Source organism: Neofelis nebulosa, chromosome 11 (assembly GCF_028018385.1).
Source record: "Neofelis nebulosa isolate mNeoNeb1 chromosome 11, mNeoNeb1.pri, whole genome shotgun sequence".
In the NCBI taxonomy this organism is placed as follows: domain Eukaryota; kingdom Metazoa; phylum Chordata; class Mammalia; order Carnivora; family Felidae; genus Neofelis; species Neofelis nebulosa.
Window position 1 is genome coordinate 78,174,070 of NC_080792.1, and position 17,933 is coordinate 78,192,002.

The following is a 17,933-nucleotide window of genomic DNA, read 5'->3' on the forward strand; positions in this document are numbered from 1 at the left end:
ACTCAAGCTCACACAGCGACAACAGTGGAAGGGGCTGGGATTCAAACCCAGGTTTTTCTGATCTCAAAAGTCTGTGTTCTTGACCGCCAGGCTGAACTGCCCTAAAATGGAGTGGCTTCGGTGCTTCTGGTCTAGTTTCAGGAGTTCACAGGAACAGCTGGCCCCCGAGAGGGAGGTGCGGGCATGGAGGCTGGCTCGACTCACCAAACATTTCCAGTGCGGGTCAGGTCCGGCGCCAGTCGCCGGGACAACGGCAATCCAGGGGTGGAGACAGATGCATACATGGCAGGCTGGAAAGGCAGTGCGATTTGAGAAAAGATGAACGCGTTGGCCAAGTACTGACCTCCCTGGCAGAAGGGGTGACCAACTTTCCCAGGTAGGCGGGAAGAGGGGGGGTGGCGACCCTGGAAGGCTCGCTGGAGGAGACGACATCGGCACTCAGTTTTGAAAGGTGACCGGGATACCAGGCGGCTGCACACAGGGTGGCGAGGGAGGGTATTTCTGGCAGAAGGGGCAGCTGGAGCAAAGGTGGGAGATTCGAAAGTACACGATGGGGTCAGAGTAGGAGGGGAAGAGGTAGGCTATGCAGCTGGAGAGATGGACAGGGCAAGGCCACTGAACCCATCCGTGTGTGTGTGTGTGTGTGTGTGTGTGTGTGTGTGTGTGTGTAGAAGCTGAGGAGTTCTCTGGGAACTGGGAGAGTTGGCTGCTCAGGACTTGCTGTGTGACTCTGAGCGGCTGCTAACCCTCTCTGGGCCTCTCTGTTCTACTCCCTGGGAAAGGGAAGGTTTCCCAGACCCAAGCAACAGCTGCGAGCAGTCAGGCCTCACTTGAGAACTGGGGAAAGGCCAGCTTGGGTTGGAAAAGGGGTCTCAAGCTGGCTCCGAGCCCTCCCATCCCTGTCCTGGAGACACGGGCTGCAACACCCCTGCTGGTGCCCCCACCCCTCCCAGGCGTCCAGGGTAGTCTCCCGCTCCTGCAAATCTCTCTGTCTCAGCAGGAGGAGCTGTGCTCACAGGGGAGCCTCATCCACCCCCACCAGGAAGCCCCCTCCCCTGGCCTCAGACTTAAGGCTTCCTCACTCCTTGTCCACGCCCCCCTTCCTTATCCCCTCCCCGCCCCCACAAGCCGCTCCTTTCAGTGCTGTTAACCCTTCCCAGCCTGGACAGAAGCCCAGGGGGCTGGATACTTGCCAAGCAGGCAAATCTCCTGGGCTGCCAGTTCCTCCCTAGCTCCTCCTCCTTCTCGGTTCCCCAAAGTCAACTTCTCACTTCTGTGTTCCTTCCTTCCACCACAGACAAACCCCAGGAGCTCGAGGAACCCTCCTCCCCCCTCCGTCCCTGAGCCTGGTCTACCGGACAGAGGGATTAACTCTTGCCACTGTTGCTTGAACACCTATGGCACAGACACACATCACGTTTCCGGGACCATTTTTGGCTGAGGGTGTTACAAACGTCTGGCGATCCTTGCACAGTGTTCCCCTCTCCCGTCTTGCCAACCCTGCCCAGAGAAAGCAGTATTTCAATCAGCCTCTGAAGGGTTGGGGTCTCAAGCTGTCTTCCAGCTTTGCTATCCCTTTAATTTTCTCCTTCCTGGGAGACGAGGTTAGGTACTGGGGAGCCATGAAATGTTGTTGAGCAGGGGAATGCCATGGAACAAAAGGGAACATCAGGAAGGTGGCTCCGGTAGTGCCCCAGGGATGATTAGAGGGCCTGCATTTGGGAATGTCGGCCTCTCAGTGCCCAGTAGAAGAGGAAAACGATCCAACATTCATTGAGTGCTGCGTGCCAGACTCTGTCCTAAGCCTGTTGTGTGCATCCACTCACTTCATCTTTCCAACAGCAGACTGAGCTAGTAGGTCTTTTATTATTCCCGTGTACGGAGGAGAGAGCCGAGACTCAGAGAGGTTAGGAAATGGTGCAAGGTCACACAGCTATAGCCAGTGGAGCGGGGACTCAAACCCAGATCTGGCTGCCACCAAGGTCAGCGTTCTGGTCTCTGGAACAGCCCTTGTGTTCACTTCCTACTGCTGCCCTACCAATAATCACGAATTTAGTGGCCCTAAAACAATACAGATTTATACCCCCACCGTTTTGGAGGTCCGAAGTCCAAAATGAGTCTGAAGGGGCTAACGATCAAGACTGCCGGAGGCTTCAGGGAGAATCCGTTCCTTGTGTCTTCCAGGGCGGAGGCTGCTTGTTCTCCTTGGCTTGTGGCCACACACTGAGACGTCTGCTTCCTTCCTCGCCCAGCTCTGATTCCCTGCCTTCCTCCTCTGAAATGCTTGCATTACTCTAGGTCCACCTGGGTAATCCTGGATAATCTCCCCATCTCACGAGTCACAGGAGCAGCGAACCTACCAGAGACGATGAACGCCTCGCCCAAGGCCACACGGCTGAAATGGAGCTCTCATTCCGGTATGGTCTGTCTACCTCTTAAAGTGCAAAGTAGGCACAGTTTGGATTTATAGGGAATCCTTTGTGTCACAGAAAGCGTCTTCCCGGGCCTCCTGTGGTCTGAGAGCCTCTCTGGCGAACCTAGTTCTGCAGCTGTTAATCGGAACAAGGAAACCATCTGCTTTAACTAGAGCGTTGAGAATCTGTGAACACTAAAAATCAACCCGGAAACATACCAAGGGCTATGGGAATTAAGATAGAAGTTTATCGAGGGCTGCCTGGGTGGCTCAGTCGGTCACGCGTCCAACTTTGGCTCGGGTCACGATCTCATGGTTCGTGGGTTCAAGCCCCGCCTTGGGCTCTGTGCTGACCGCTTGGAGCCCGGAGCCCGCTTAGGATTCTTTGTGTGTCTCTCTCTCTGCCCTTCTCCTGCTTGCAATCAGTCTCTCTGTGTCTCAAGAAAAAAAAAAAAAACCAAAAAACAAAACCAAAAGACATTAAAAAATAAATTTCAAAGATATGTTTGTCTATACTAGGGTCAGCCAACACGTGGGATAAGATAAGGCAGAGCTGGCACCAGCCCCCCAGCCTCCGCGGCCAGTGGGATGGGCTTTCGTTGGAGGACAGAGTGGGATGAGAAAGTGGGACCCTTCCTTTAGGTCCAAGGTAGGCGCTGCCAGTGGGTGACGGTGCTCTTTCCAGCCAGTCCTAGATGCGGCCTCACATTTCCTTTAATGCAGAGCTCCAGGACTCCAGGGTCAACCAACTGGATTTGGGTAGAAGATGAAGCTTGACCCGCCATCTTGGAACCACACAGTTTCCAAGGGGATAAACAGAGGCTTCTTTGCCACCACCTCTCTCGCAGGTCCCAGGATCTTGATGTTAGGCCTTAGATTCCAGAATCCCATTTAAAAGCAACAACAACAAACTCCCCCCCACACACACACACACACCCGCAACCCTTTTTACTCCGAGGAAGAAATGGCCAAACTCCTCAGCCACGTACAGAATGGTGGCCAGAGACCTGTGGCTTCTGATTGGCCGGGGTCAGCCGGACTCCTCCGACTTCTCACTGGGGGTCCGCGTGGGGCTGTGTGCTCTGACCTCCACCTTGGGCTTGGGGTGGGGGGCCCCGCTGGCCTGAAACCCGGAGTCCTCGCTCTGTCGGATCTCCCAGCCGATAAAACCCAAACTTCATCACAGCCTGGGGTTGGCTTGGAAGGTGAGAGGCGTCCAGGGGACGTGCATTAAGGGCGTCCAACATCCAGTGAAGGAGGAAGAGGCAATTTCCATAAATCCATCCAGAGGCTGGGTTAACCGGGCTCCGCTCCCCCTCCGGGATATCCTGGATATCCTGAGTGTTCCAGATCTTCCTCAGAGGTTGCCTCCCTGTCTCCTCTCCCTCCTCCCCCTCCTTCTCCTTCTCTGCCCCTCCCCCTCCATCTCTCTCTCCTCTCCCTGTCTCCTTCCCCTGTCCCCTCTCCCTTCTCCACTGCCTCCTCCTCTCCCTCCCCCTCCCCCCTCCTCCTCCTCCCCCCCCACCCGTCTCCTCTCCCTCCTCTACTTCCTCCTCCCCTCCCCCTCCTCTCCTCCTCCCTCCCAGTCCCCCTCAGTCCCCAGCAGATGAGGAAACTATGGCTCTGAGAGGAGAGAGGACATGCCTCAGTCACACAGCTCACGGTAGGAGAGAGGGATTCAGTCCAATCTGCTCTGTCTGATTTCAGGGCCCCTGCTCTTAACCACCATTCCGGAGACCGACAAGGTAACTCGTTCCGGGATCCAGGATTTATTCCTACTAGAAATGTCCGTATGGGTGGTTTTCAAACTTGAGCAGGATCAGTATCCCCTGGCGCCTTTCGAACACACAGCTCACGGGGCCCAGCCTGCCGAGGTTCTGCTTCCCCAGGGCTGCGGACGGGCCTGGCTTGCGAGCTTGCGTTTCTAACAAGCTCTGCAGCAAGGCAGCAGCGGCTGGCCCAGAACCCGTACTTTGAGAAGCACCGGTCTCTGTTAATGACAGACCTTTAGGTGGTGATGTACGGGACACACAGCATCTGTACTGCGTTGTGGGAATATCCTCACCTTTGGACCAGGATGCTCTGGGGCTGCTGCTCTGCTGGTAACTGCTGGGTGACCTTGGAGGCATCCCTTGCCTTCTCTGGGCCCAATGGTCCCATCTGTACAGTAAAGGCGTGGATGAGACGCTCTAAGTCCTCTGGGCAAGACTGGCAGAGCGGGGAGGAGAGAGGTTTGGAGTCAGGCTGGGTCTGACTTCTGACTCTAGGATGCTGTGTGACTTCGGACAGTGACTTAACCTCTCTGTGCTTCCAGTTTGTATCTAGGGAATGAAAGAGACGGTCATTTCCAAGTGTCAATCTCACTGAACTAACAGTCGAGGATCGTAGGGAGAGGAAGGAGAGGTTCTACGGATGGTCAGATGGTGAAAGACGTGTTCCCACACCTGCCCAAGCCTCTGCCCCTCCCTCCCTCTCTCCTTCTCTCTCTCCCCTTCTTCCCTCCCCTTTCTCCTCCCCTTCTCTTTTCCTTTCTACACAAGTTATTTTTGGTAGCCTTAGCTATGGGATCACACAGATCTGGGTTCAAGCAGGCCTCCGTCGGCCCCATCTGGGTGCTCTTAGCGAAATAACTCCTCCCCGGGGCCCCAGCATTCTGACCTGCAACATGAGATGTCACACGCGTTGCACAGCTATTGAAACAGGGTAAGATGTCCACACACACACACACTCACACACCTATCAAGGAATGAAAAAGCAGGTTACGCTATGGTACACGGAATGTGACCGAGCCATTTGACATTTATATATAGAATGTATATGTGTAGGTTCATACCAAAATGGTAGTGATATTTATCTCTGGGGAGAAGGGTTTGGGGATGAAAGCAGGATTTACGCTTATGTATTTATTTATTAGTGTTTATTCATTTTTGAGAGAGAGCGTGAGCAGGGGAGCGGCAGAGGGAGGGGGATGGAGGATCTGAAGCGGGGTCGACGCTGACAGCAGAGAGCCCAAAGTGGGGCCGTGAGATCATGACCTGAGATCACCCAGGCGCTCCGAGCAGGATGTACATTCAAACAACGCAGGCTCGGAACTTAGTGACAAAAGTTCTGCTGCATCTCGGGCAGACGCCTCTCCAGAAACGGCCCATCGATGCCTATGCCAACCACGTGGAAGATTTTTGCTGGCCCTGTAACATTTGCTAAAACTGAACAGAAAACATTTTAACCTGTGTTCGTTTGATACTTAAAAAAAAAAAAACAACAAAAAACCTCATTGCTGTTTTCATTTCCAAAAAAAAAAAAAAAAAAAGGAAAGAAAGGAAAAAGGGAGCTGAAGGTCATCAAGCCTCAGCTCAGGCCAGGAAGGGCATCCCGGTGGGCGGAGGGAGGCGGTGGCCCAGCCCGGTAGGGCATCCGGCAGGCGGCTCAGCTCCGAGGCCCTTTGTAGGGAGCAGCCGAGCTGCCTGGGGTTTCCATATGCTCCTGGTTTGTGCTCGGATGGTGGGCACCACTCCCGGCAGCGGGTCGTCCCCAGCAGGCCTCGCCACCAGCCACCACCCACAAACCCGGTCCCCCGCTGGCAGGCAGGGGCAGCCTCCCCTGGCGGTCCCGCTCCCCGCAGCTGGCCGCCCCCGCCCTCGGCCAGCCCAGTTTCCTGCCCCTCCCTCTCCCTCTCTCCTCCCTCCAGCTGTTTCTCTGGCAGAGCTCTGTCCCATTCAGGACAGCAGCCCCAGCGAGAGAGAGAGAGAGAGAGAGAGAGAGAGAGAGAGAGAGAAAGAGAGAGAGAGAGAGAGCGCCAGGAGCTCGGGACTGAATGAGGTCTCCCGGAGGGCCTCCTGAGGGATGAGGGGGTTCCAGAGGAGGCTGTGATCTGGGGGGGGGGAGGGTTCCAGGAGATCTTGAACGAACGGACGGACGGCTTTCTGGGCTGACAGCCACAGCCAGAGAACGAGGTGATTGAGAAAAAGAAGTCGGGCAACACGGGTCCCCTGCCCAGCGTTCAGTGCCCCGAAGTCCAGGGGGACCCTTGGGAGGACCTGGCCGGAAACCAGCCACAAGGTATCACGCTTGGCTTTGACATCCTCTGGAGGGCTCAGGAAAGGGGGCTCCTAGGAGAGAGAGGAGGCCCGTGGCTCGGCGTGAAATTTCACTTTTGTCAAAATGCAAACAGTCCTGTGATGATTTTCAGATTTTCACGCGCGCTCGTTGTGAAACATAGCGGGGTCAGCGTCTCTCCTTCCTGACTCTGCTAACGCTCACGGCAAGGCCACGCCGCGGCGGGAGCTTCCATTTGACAGGTTGTCTTCGTTTTCCAGGTGAGGACACCGAGGCTCAGAGAGGGCAAGCCACTGGCTCAGGGCTGCAGAGACGGTAAGCTGGCGCTGGGGCTGGGGGGACCCGAGATCGGAACCAAATGAGCGTCTGCACGGCTCTCCTCCCCCGCGCCCGGGCTGGACTCTTGGTATAGACTCAGGAGGAGGGCCTCACCCAGGGGTGGCCTTCTCGGTGGCTCTATCACTCACACCCTCGCTCGCTCACTAATTTACCTCTGCTGTTTGTCGAGTGCCTACGATGTAGCAGACGCAGGTAAGTATACACCCGGCGTCTCGTGGGGTAACCTACCTCGTCCTTGACCCCGGACTGTGAGCTTCGAAGCACAGTCCTTCAGTGCGCCTCCCGAGGACGGCACGGAAAACGTGTCTTGGGCTTTATGTGACCAGTCCTCGCGGCGGTTGCTTCTTTCTTCTTTCCTCCTCCTTCTTTTTTTCTGTCCTCACAAACAGGGCTGTGAGGGCCACTCGTGCGCGACACCTTTGTGTGTGGGTCCTGTGGATACTTTTCTCAAAGGCTAAATCGCTGAGCCCACGGTCTGCCGGGTTTTGAGGTTTGTGAGGCTTCTGGTGAGAATTCTATCTGGCCGCCTTCCCCCTTACTTCGCCCTGTTGAGGCCGATTATTCCTGACAGTCTTACTGTTCACTTTTTATGATTGTGTGGTCCCACTTGTTTCCTGCTGGCATGCTTCCCTTTTGTTGGTATCTGAGAGTTCTTCGTATACGGAGGATATGGACCCTCTGGCCGTGCTGTGGAACATGCCCCACGCCCCCCTCTGCTTCCAGACTAGCGCACGGGTGGTGCTACCATTTACGTATTTATTTTCTAAGCTTCACTTATTTCTTTGGAGAGAGAGAGAGGGCGTGAGTGGAAGAGAGGCAGAGAAAGAGAGAGACAGAGAGGGAGAGAGAGAATCCCACGCAGGTTCTGCACCGTCAGCACAGAGCCTGACGTGGGGGATCGAACTCACGAACCGTGAGATCGTGACCTGGGCCGAGATCGAGAGTGGGACCCTTAACCCGACCGAGCCACCCAGGTGCCCCAGTGTGCTACCGTTCACGTGAGTTCGCTCTAAAGGCTAGCTTCGGGCGCAATGACAAACCACACGTTATAATCACGGAACTGCTGTTTGATGTAAGTCTGATCACTCAGACCGGCCTGTGGTTCAGATAGGCCAGCGAGGAAGTGGCCAGCCGGGCGTCGGGTCTGTCTTCTTTTTTCCATCAAGAGGTCTGGCCGCCAACTTCCTACTCGGCGGCCCCTACCTCCTTTTGAAGACGGATCTTACCTGCTTTTGAAGACGGATCTTACCTGCGGTTCTTGCTCTCTCCCACTTCCTCCACACTCACTCAAAGGAGAGGCTTGTCCAAATGCCTCATTTGCTGAGGTGAATGTGATTGGCTAATCCAGCCCTCTGGGGGTGGGAGGAGGGCCACCTGGCACTTTCTCCATAAAAGAAGGCTTAACTGTCACCAGGGGTGCTTAGGTGGTGGGGTGCCAAGCATAAGAAGCCTGTGGGTAGAGTTCTCTCTTGGTACCCGGGAACCTTCTCTGCCACAACTTCGCGGACTAGGTGAACTCGACTTTGGCAAAGTCACTCCTCTCTCTGGCTTGACCCCTTCGGAGAGATTCCTCTCTCAGGGCCCAGCTTCCTCTGTCTCCCCTGCTAACCTGGGGGCTCCTTGAGGCCAGACTCGGGGTACTTTTCTCTCTGTATCCTCAGTTCTCTGCACCAGCCCTAGTGCACGGTAGATGCTCGGTAAATGTTCATTGAATAAATAAAGTGACCAGGCCTCGGTTTTACCATCTGTAAAATGGGATTGGGAGAGTCAAAGGCTCATCCCTTCGGTGTTTACTTAACTAACTCCTCTCGGTTTGCAAACCACTTTACTGCCATGATTTTCTTTCTTCTTCTTTTCTTTTTCTTTCTTTTTTTTTTTTAGTATTTTTTAATGTTTATTTATTTTGAGAGACAGAGATAGAGTGTGAGTGGGGGAGGGGCAGAGAGAGAGAGAGAGAGAGAGATTGAGAATCCCAAGCAGTCTCCTCACTGTCAGCACAGAGCCCGACACGGGGCTCAAACCCACGAAACCGTGAGATTACGACCTGAGCCGAAATCAGGAGTCGGATGCTCAACTGACTGAGCCACCCAGGCGCCCCACTCCCGTGATTTTCTTGAATCCTCACCGTGGCTGTGTGACAAAGATATTATGAACATGCCCATTTTACAGATAAGGAAACGGAGGCCTAGAGAGGGGTTCCGACAGGAGACCTCCATGAGAGGCACCAGCACGTTGTGGCTGTGGAGCTGGTTCTTTTGGGTGAGTTCGAGCCTGGTCTGCCCCCTGCCGGCTGAGCGACGTGGAACGAGTTCCCTGTATGCGCCTCGTTTCCTCGTCTGTGAAATGGGAATATTATAAAGATGAAACGAGATCACACACGTGGAGCACTTAGCAGACGGCTTGTTGCGTCCCAAGGTGCTCTGTAAACATCAGCTATGGTTCTGTTATCACTTCTAGGCCACCGTGCCGTCTAGACCTTTGCCACCCATCTGAGCCGAACAGAAATGGTTATTGATGTCTTTACCAGCGGATTAGCAATGCTCAGGTTCCCGTCCGAGTACAAAAATACTAAAAGCCTATTTCGCTCTCTTTGGGCTACGCTGCGCGAGCGTGGTTCTTACCGCCAGGAATTACTGCCAGTTTCAGGGCTGCAAAGCAGACTCAGGGCTTCTCAAAGTACCATCGTGGGAATGTTGGCATCAGAAGAATCATGAATAATATGATTCCTGCAGAATAATCATGAGGATTTCCTGAAGCTCCAGTTTTTCGAGTCGGAATCTCTGAGGGTGAGGTGGGGGGGGGTTCTTCCTTGCACCAGCCTCCACCCCCCCCCAGATGATTCTGACGCCTCCCAAAACTTGAGGGCCCCCGAGCTAGAGTGTGTGAACATCGTTTCTTTTTTGCCTTTTGTCCAGGTTTCTGGGTTGTTTATCGCAGACACTGAGGTTCATGTTTTTCCCTTTCTAAGCAAATATCTGTGTACTTCTGTGCATTTTCATGTCCTGCGTCAGCTGTTGAGGCCGGGAGGCATGGCGCAGAAGAAGTGAAACTTTATTTTGTAGTGCCGCAGAAAGTCAGAGTGTCCTAGCAATCACCCAGCGTGTGGGCTTTGGAATTATTTTAAGCCACCGAACTCTCTCCCTCCAATGAAAATACACGGAGGACTGCAATCTGAAAACAGATAACAGACGTGTTAGGCTAGCCGAAACAGAAGTGGGGGACTCGCCGAAACTCACTCTTAGAGCTTGGTGGGGCGGGTTGAAGCCGGCAAATCTCCTCCAAACTAAGAGACCAACGTTCTTGAACATTGTGGGATTGGCCGCATGGGCTTAGACAAGGTACTCTCACCCTCTGGCCATAATCGTCTCATTTGTGATCAAGGAGGTTGAGCATTGCACCCGTCGGGGTAGTAGCTGCTGGAATACATAGACGCAAGCACGTGTAATGGCTCAAACAGAACAGACGTTTACTATAAGGCAGGTGCTTCTGCACGGGGACGGCGCTCTTCCGTGCACGTCCCTACGGTCCCCTTGGACATCACCACTGGTGGAAGAAAGCATGGACGTAGCACGTTTACTTCTTCAGTGCCTGCTGCCACACGAGAGGACTAGTCATGTGGCCGATCTAGTTGCAAAGGAGGCTGGAAAATAGAGTTCTTGGCAAGGCGACTCTTTCCCGATGTCAGCTGTATGCTGTGCAGGGGCGGGGGGGGGGGGTGGATTTTTGCGGACAGCTAGTTGTCTCTGCCCCAAATATGGTGACCTCTGGGGTCTCTTCCACTCTCTGATTTTAAGTCTAAATTCTTACTCCCATGGCGTCAACACGGTGATGTTGCCCCACAAATACTTTCCTGCCCTCAAGATAATCCCCATCAGATATACTGAGTAAATCCCCACATTCCAGCCCAGTAAAGGCTGGGACTCAGGCGACAGCGATTCTCCCTCCCTCCTGGAGAAAGCAAACGAGAAGGACAGTTGTCCTGAGCACAGCACCCTTCACTGAGCCAAAGGCTTTCAGATCCAGTATCTTCCTGCATCCCCCTCACAGCCCTACCTGGAAAGGCTTCACGATACTCGTCCCCGTTTTATAGACGAAGAACGAGAAGATCAGAGAGGTAGAGGGTCTCGCCCAAGGTCACACGCGTCGGCTGAGATTTGAACTGAGAAAATCCCAGTCCCGTCCTAGGGTCGCGTCGCACGCTGGATGCGTGCGCGTGCGAGCACGTATGCGTGCGTGTGCGTGCGTGCGTGTCGTTCGGGCAGGGACGTTCCTCGGGCTGTGTTCCCCCGGGTCTGGGCATCCGGAAGTGGGAGTACAGGAGTCATTGTCCGTATCCCTAGAATGGTCCAAGCTTGCTGGTCATGAGGCAGCCGGGTGGGTGTCCTGGCCTGGAAAGCCCGGCGTCACTGAATGTCACGGCCACCGACCGACCAGAGAAAAGGGGAGGGGATAGCGTGCGAGGACACAGACTGAGGCTGTGCGGGTGACACTGAGGCCTTGATTGGGCCAGGCACATAGTGGGTGCTTGGGAACAATTTCCCGCGTGAATCAGCCTAGGGAGAGGTGGCAGCCATAGAATGGAATTAGACCCAGACTCTGTGCTTGAGGCCCTTGGGGGAGGGGAGGCAAGCTAGTAACACGCTCTTTTATTTATTCCCCCAACAAACTTTTATTAGCAGCTGCTGTGTGTCTGGCACCGTCTTGTAGTGATGGGCACAACGTGATAGAGGAAGTAGGATTTCTTGCCCTGCTGGGTGGTAATTCTACACGGTGCTGTCACAGGAAGACGGAATATCTGGTTGGCATCAGTTGATGGAGTAACATGGTCACAGACTCCACAGCCCGTGGCTCTAGAGTTCAGATAACATCTCTGTCCCCTAGCCTCCTGTCACCTCAGCATCCCCATCTGTAAAGTGGGTACCCTCTTCGTGCCTCCTTCACGGCCTTGGCAGGGGATAAAGTGGGTTCATATACACAAGGCACAGTACAGGGCACGGTCAGCTCAGGGAAGACATTTCTACTTTTATCCCCCGGAAGGTGGGCATTGGAGTTTGCCCTCGCGTGTCTGGGTTGACGCGGGAGTCTGGCGCCGTGCGATCTTGGGTCCCCGGGCTGGAAAAGGTCATTTGGGCCCGTCTCCTGGCTTCATGCCTCGCCCCGTGGAGAAGTCCCGGGCTTGGGTGGGGGGGTGGGGGGAGGGGGAGCTCAGGCCTCGTTCCATCCACCACGGACGCTCTGTGAACTTGGAAGTACCAGCAGCCGACTCAGCAGGGGGGTCAGCTGCAACGTAGGCAGCCTGTGGGAATCGGTTCTGCTTTCTTGAGGTTCACAACTCGGGTCCTCTGATCCCAGCCCTGGGGGAAGCTCTTGTGTAAGGAGGCGGCTGGGTAGGGCTGTTGGTGCAAGACCCCGTGACTCCTACGTTTTCCTTCTGAGAGTCGGGGGCCAGGAGACAAGAGAGCTCGGTCTGGCACCAGCCACCTGGGCGAGCTCAGCTAAGTCCATCCCTGTCGAGTCTCCGTGTCCCCCTGTCTCAGAGGGTGGAGAGTGTGTCTGCAGTGCTCAGAAGATGATCAGGGGTGGTGTTCAAGGGCAGGGGGCCATTCAGAACGCACCCGTCCCTGGTTATCCGAATTTGCTTGAAGGGTCATCAGCATCTGTGAATTCTTGAGTCTGAGAGGAAGAGCTCAAATAACCAGTGTATGAGTTTCTCGTTGCTGCTGTAACAACCTCCACGAACCTAGTGGCCTAGTAACACATGTGTTCCCTTCCGGTTCGGAAGGTCAACAACAGGTTTCACTGTGCTAAAAAGCGAGGTGTTGGCGGACCTGTGCTCCGTTCGGAGGCTCCGGGGGAGAATGCAGCCCCTTGTCTTTTTCCAGAGCCCAGAGGCTGTTCACACTGGTGGGTTCATGGTCCCTTTCTCCTTCTCCAAAGCCAGCAGCAGCGGGTCGAGTCCTTCTCACATCGTATCGCTCCGATTTTCCTGTCTCCCTCTTTCAGTTTGAAGGACCTGTACGAGGACCCTGGATAAATCTCCCCCATCTCATGACCCTTGACTCAGTCCCATGGGCAAAGCCCCTTTCTCCGTGTCAGGTAACATACTCTCAGGTTCTGGGGGATCGGACATGGGCATCTTTGGTGTGGCGGGGGTAGCATTATTCTGCCCGTCACGGTGAGGGATATCTCGAACGCTGATCTGTGTCTCTTTGTTTCCTAGATTTGGAAATTCAGAGTTCAGATGGCTACTGTTAGAGTTACAGCTGGCCCAGCAGGGCGCTGACCAGTCAGAGCAGATGTGGGCATGAACAGCCCATGAGGCTGTACCCAAGCGTGTGGGTGATCATCAGGCCCGACGAAGGCCCCAGGCTTTGGCGTCATTCAGACTGGATTCAAATTCCTGCCCCACTACCTACAAGCCCTGTTGCTCTGAGCAAAGTGAGTTTCTCATCTATGAAACGAGACGGCAGTATGCCCTCGATAGGGTGGTCGTTAGGAAGAAATGAAGGTGCCCAAGTTAAGCGTGGAACATGGTGGCTGGAACCTGGTAAAGGGCTCACCATGAACCAGCGATCCTCCTGGTGGTTGAGCCTCTATGTCAGACCCTAGTGACTTCTAGACATGAGAACTCTTCTGTTTCTGCCCCATGCTGGGGAGAAGGGCCGAGCCTTGCTCGTGGGCTGTGTGTACCCTTGAAGAAAGGCGGCTCATGGTTGGGAATGTGTGTGTGCCAACCTGCGGGGTCCTGCTCCAGATGCCCAGCCAGGCTTGTGTTCAACTAGAAGGTTCTCAGGATCTGAGGTGGCTCAAGGGAGGGGCTCTCTCATCCCCTCAGCTGCAAGACCTTGCAACTTCCTGTTCTGCTGTTCTCCCCATGTGTCTCAGTTTCCAAAAATACTCTCTTTTCCTGAGCTTCTCTTTCTGCTTCTGGCTCTGCTGAGGACTGCCCGACCCTCTCTGGGTCGCCTGTTTAAACATCTTAAGAGGGATCATCTGATTTGTTTAGTCCTAGTGGGGTTCGGGTCTGATAGATTGATCCCCTCTCAATCTGGAATGTTCATGTCCAATAGGCCCAAGAAAAATCTTTTTTTTTTTTAAATGATTTATTGTCACATTAGCTCACCTACAGTGTATACAGTATGCTCTTGGTTTTGGGGGTAGATTCCTGTGATTCATTATTTACATACAACACCCAGTGCTCATCCCAACAAGTGACCTCCTCAATGCCCATCACCCATTTCCCCCTCTCCCCTGCCCTGCCCCCCCCCATTCAACCCTCAGTTTGTTCTCTGTATTGAAGAGTCTCTTATGGGTTTGCCTCTCTCTCTATTTGAAACTACTTTTTCCCCTCCCCTCCCCCATGGTCTTCTGTTAAGTTTCTCAAGTCCCACATATGAGTGGAAACATGATTTGTCTTTCTCTGACCGACTTATTTCACTCAGCATAACACCCTCCACTTCCATCCATGTTGTTGCAAATGGCAGGATTTCATTCTTCCTCATTGCCACGTAGTGTTCCGTTGTGTGTGTAAACCACATCTTCTTCATCATTCATCAGTTGATGGACATTAGTAGGCCCAGGAAAAATCTTGAATTGACATTGGATTGAATTGACATTGATCTTGACCTTGTCTAGTCCAGGGACGGAGTTCCACAGTCCTCACTCACGAGTCATGGCAGACACGAACCCAATCATGCCTTTCCCTCTAGCCGAACCCAAATGTTTCAGTTATTTAACTCTGTGGTCCAAACCTCTCCAAAATGCGGTGGCTTGAAATGACGTATTTGTTCACAGCTCTGTAGCTCGGCAGAGTTCTGCAGCGATGGCCCACGTGGAAGTCACGTGGAACAAAGTTGGGTCACTCATGGGCTACGTGCAACTGGGAGCTTGACCCGGGCGGGACCGCTTAAGATGGCCCCACATCCTGCTGGGACTCGGGCTGTCTCTCCCCCCTGTCGCAGGCTGTCTGGACTTCTCTACTTGGGGCCTCAGGGCTCTGGGACAGTGAAAGCCAAGGCTGCTGGGCCTCTGAGGACGTAGGCCTGGGGTTGGCACAGCATCGCTTCTGTCACATTCCGTTGATCACGGCATGTCACCGGCCCAGCCCAGACTCAAAGGGAAAAGCAGCAGAGGCCACCTCTTGATGTGTGTGTGTGTGTGTGTGTGTGGGGGGGGGGGGTGATGGTAGAGCCCATCCCCGATGACAGTCTGTCAACCGGATTTGACCTTAAAATTCGACGGATGACAATGGTCATCTGAGATGGTCATTTGTCATTCCTGAGGTCTTAGTTTGTTGGGGCTGCAATCGCAGAATGCCAGAGACTGGGTGGCTCCTAAACAGAGAAACTCACCGTTGGCGGTTCTGGAGTCTGGAAGTCCCGGATCAGGGTGCCAGCACGGTCACGTTCTAGTGGGGGCCCTCTTCTGGGCTGCACACTGCCGTCCTTGCTGTGTCTTTACACCATGGAAGGGGCAAGGGAGCTCTCTGGGGTCTCTTTCATAAGAGCACTAATCCCCCGCATCATCTCCCAGAGATCCCACCTCCTAATACTATCAAGCTGGGGGTTAGGACATGACGTATGGATTGGGGTGGGTGGGGTGGGTGGGGGTGGAGGGGAAACGAACGTTCAGACTGTGGCCTGAGTGAGTTAGTCCACGCTTTCACTTGTCGGCTGGGAAATAAGCTTTAGAAAGGGAGAGGGACTCCCATGAAGGGAGCGAGAGAGCCAGGATACAGCCTCCACGCACCCCACCAGCATTTACTGAGCGCCTACTGTGTGCCAGGAGCATGGGATACAGGGAGAGACAGGCCCTGCCCTCAGGGGGCTCCCTGTCAAGCGGGCAGACAGGCGTGTATGCAGACTGGTGTCCGTGTGGCCAGATTTCGGCTTTAATGGCAGGGCGCACGGTGCCAACTGCTCCCGGGTCACAATCACCCATGACGTTTCCGTCCATCGTCCACTCAGTAAAGTAGGTGAACCCTGGCCATTTGACTGAGAGTGCATTTTTCTTTTGTTTTGTTGAAACTTTATTTTGAGAGAGAGCAGGGGGAGGGCAGAGAGAGGGCGAGAGTATCCCAAGCAGGCTCTGTGCTGTCAGGGCAGAGATCGACATGGGGCTCGGTCTCACGAACCCTGAGATCCTGACCTGAGCCGAAATCAAGAGTCGGGCGCTTAACCGGCCGGACCGCCCGGGAGCCCAGAGAGCGTATTGCTAAATACACTCAGATTAATGTCTGCCCGCTACACTCAGTGTGCAAAGTACCTCGGGGGCAAAGAGCTTCGCTGGGGATGGCTTTGATAGGGGAAGTCAGGAAACGGCGCCTTGAGAAGGAAGTGCGGATTTGAACTGGTGCCAAGGATGAATTGGCTTTGGAGGAGGCCTCCAGTTGGCTGGAGCAGGAGTTGGCCGGAAAGAAGAGATCCTTCAGGTGGGGAGAGCAGGACGAGCGGAGATCCGGAGGCTGGACGAGCGAGGGGTGTGTGGTGTGGTGGGTGGGAGCAGGGAGTGGCCGGAGGGAGTCTGGACGCTCTGCGGGGTCTTGAAGATCCCACGCAATTTTCTGGGTGGTCCAGCGCTGCCCCGTTGCAGCATCCTGTTGTCCTGAGGCCCATGTCTCCGAACTCCCATCGAGCTGAAGCTCAGACATTTGCACAATTGAAGATTCCAGGCAGCCCCAAACTAATTGAGTTTGAACTTCTAACTTGGCAGAGGGCATGTCGGTTTGTGGCTCTGTCTCCCGGCCTGTCTGGTCCATGAACCAGCTCAGCGTTGCTTTGCATTGGTGGCTTTCTTAACTGGATGACGGGGTCCCCTCTCCTCCCATGCCCGGGACTTGCTGCCAGACGAGGACACGGAGCTTGGGAGAAACGAGATGTTTCCCCCAGGGCTAAAGAAGGCTGATTTCGGATGGCACCTGCGGTCGGCCTGGGCTCCTTTCCTGTGGGGAGACCTTGCCACTGCCCTTCGGAGCCAGACCGAGCCGGGCCGGGCACCGGAGGGCCCACTGGCTTCCCAGCGGCTGGGGACACAGAGTCGACGGGCGTCAAGACAGAGCCTTCGGGGAGGGCAGGCCGTCTGCAGTCTCTTTTACGGCAGGCTTGACTCACAAGGGGCCTCTTCGACTGTCAGGGATTTGGGTCACGAAGAAAAAGGGCGTCCCTTGAGTAAGAGGGGAACGGCCACCTGGCGGGTAGAAGCCCAAGATCCGCCAGCTCCCAGACCTGTTTTGAAACGCCGGCCGTGAACCCCGGAAAAGTTCACTGGACCGCTCTGTGCCTCGGTTTCCTCCTCCGTGAAATGAGGCTCACGGGGGTGTTGTGTGGCTTCCGTGAGATCCTGTGTGGCTCGGAGGTGGGGCTGAAAACCACCGTGGCCTCTGCGTGAGGGGGCCTGGCTCCAGGGGTGCGGAACTGTGGGGGCCGGAGGTCCTGAGCCAGGAGGGGCCAAGAAAGGCCAAGTGTGCCGTTCCCAGGGTCACGCTGCACCCCAAGCCTTCCCCTCCATTTCCTGCCTTGGCCCCAAAACCTGGCAGGATGGGGTGGGGACCTTGAATCACCAGCCTCTCTTCTCCTGGGGGGCGCGGGTCCTGTTTGGCCTCAATGGGCCTTTCTTTTTCTGGCCTTTCCCTCCCCTGCCACCAAAAACCTCAGACGTGAAGGGAATTGGGAATCAGGAGCAGGCCCCAGGGCAGGGCAGGGCGGCTCCCCGGAGCCTGGCTGGGCTGGGCGATGCCGCTCACCTCCCCGTCACCGATTCCTGGCGTTCTGTTCCCTCCGCATTCTCGGCCCTCTCCCTGCTCTGGCGTCTCGCATTTCCCAGGAAGCCAACATCACCCACAGTTCCTCCTCCTCAGAGCTTCGTGTGTTGTTTCCACTGCCCACAGAGGACAGGGAGCTTCCGTTTGCTGAGTCCCTGCTGGGCTTCTGCCCTGTCCTGCTTTAAGGTTGTCTTCCGGGGCCATAGGTTCGTCGTTTCTCTGGTGTGGAGCTAGGGCAAAGGGTCCCATTTTACAGCCAAGGAGACTGAGGCCCAGAGAGAGGGTGTGTGCTCGCCGGCTCCTTCCTTCTGTAATTTACCAGGTCTTTTCTAGCCGGCCTCCCTCTCTGCCTTTGAAATGCACCCT

At 54.9% G+C, this 17,933-nt stretch overlaps 1 protein-coding gene across 2 annotated transcripts in view; it reads left to right on the forward strand.

Moving 5' to 3' along the window:
• Positions 1-6,199: 6,199 nt before the first annotated feature.
• The window catches only part of CMKLR1 (chemerin chemokine-like receptor 1), a 49,097-nt gene continuing 37,363 nt past the window's right edge, over positions 6,200-17,933 (forward strand). The window contains exons 1-2 of one of the 2 annotated variants that reach the window (XM_058691074.1): positions 6,200-6,472; positions 6,730-6,784. The gene's annotated coding sequence lies outside the window, so the exon portion shown is untranslated. Of the gene's footprint in view, positions 6,473-6,729; positions 6,785-6,976; positions 7,001-17,933 lie in introns of those variants that run through there. The other variant, XM_058691080.1, reaches the window with a different exon arrangement.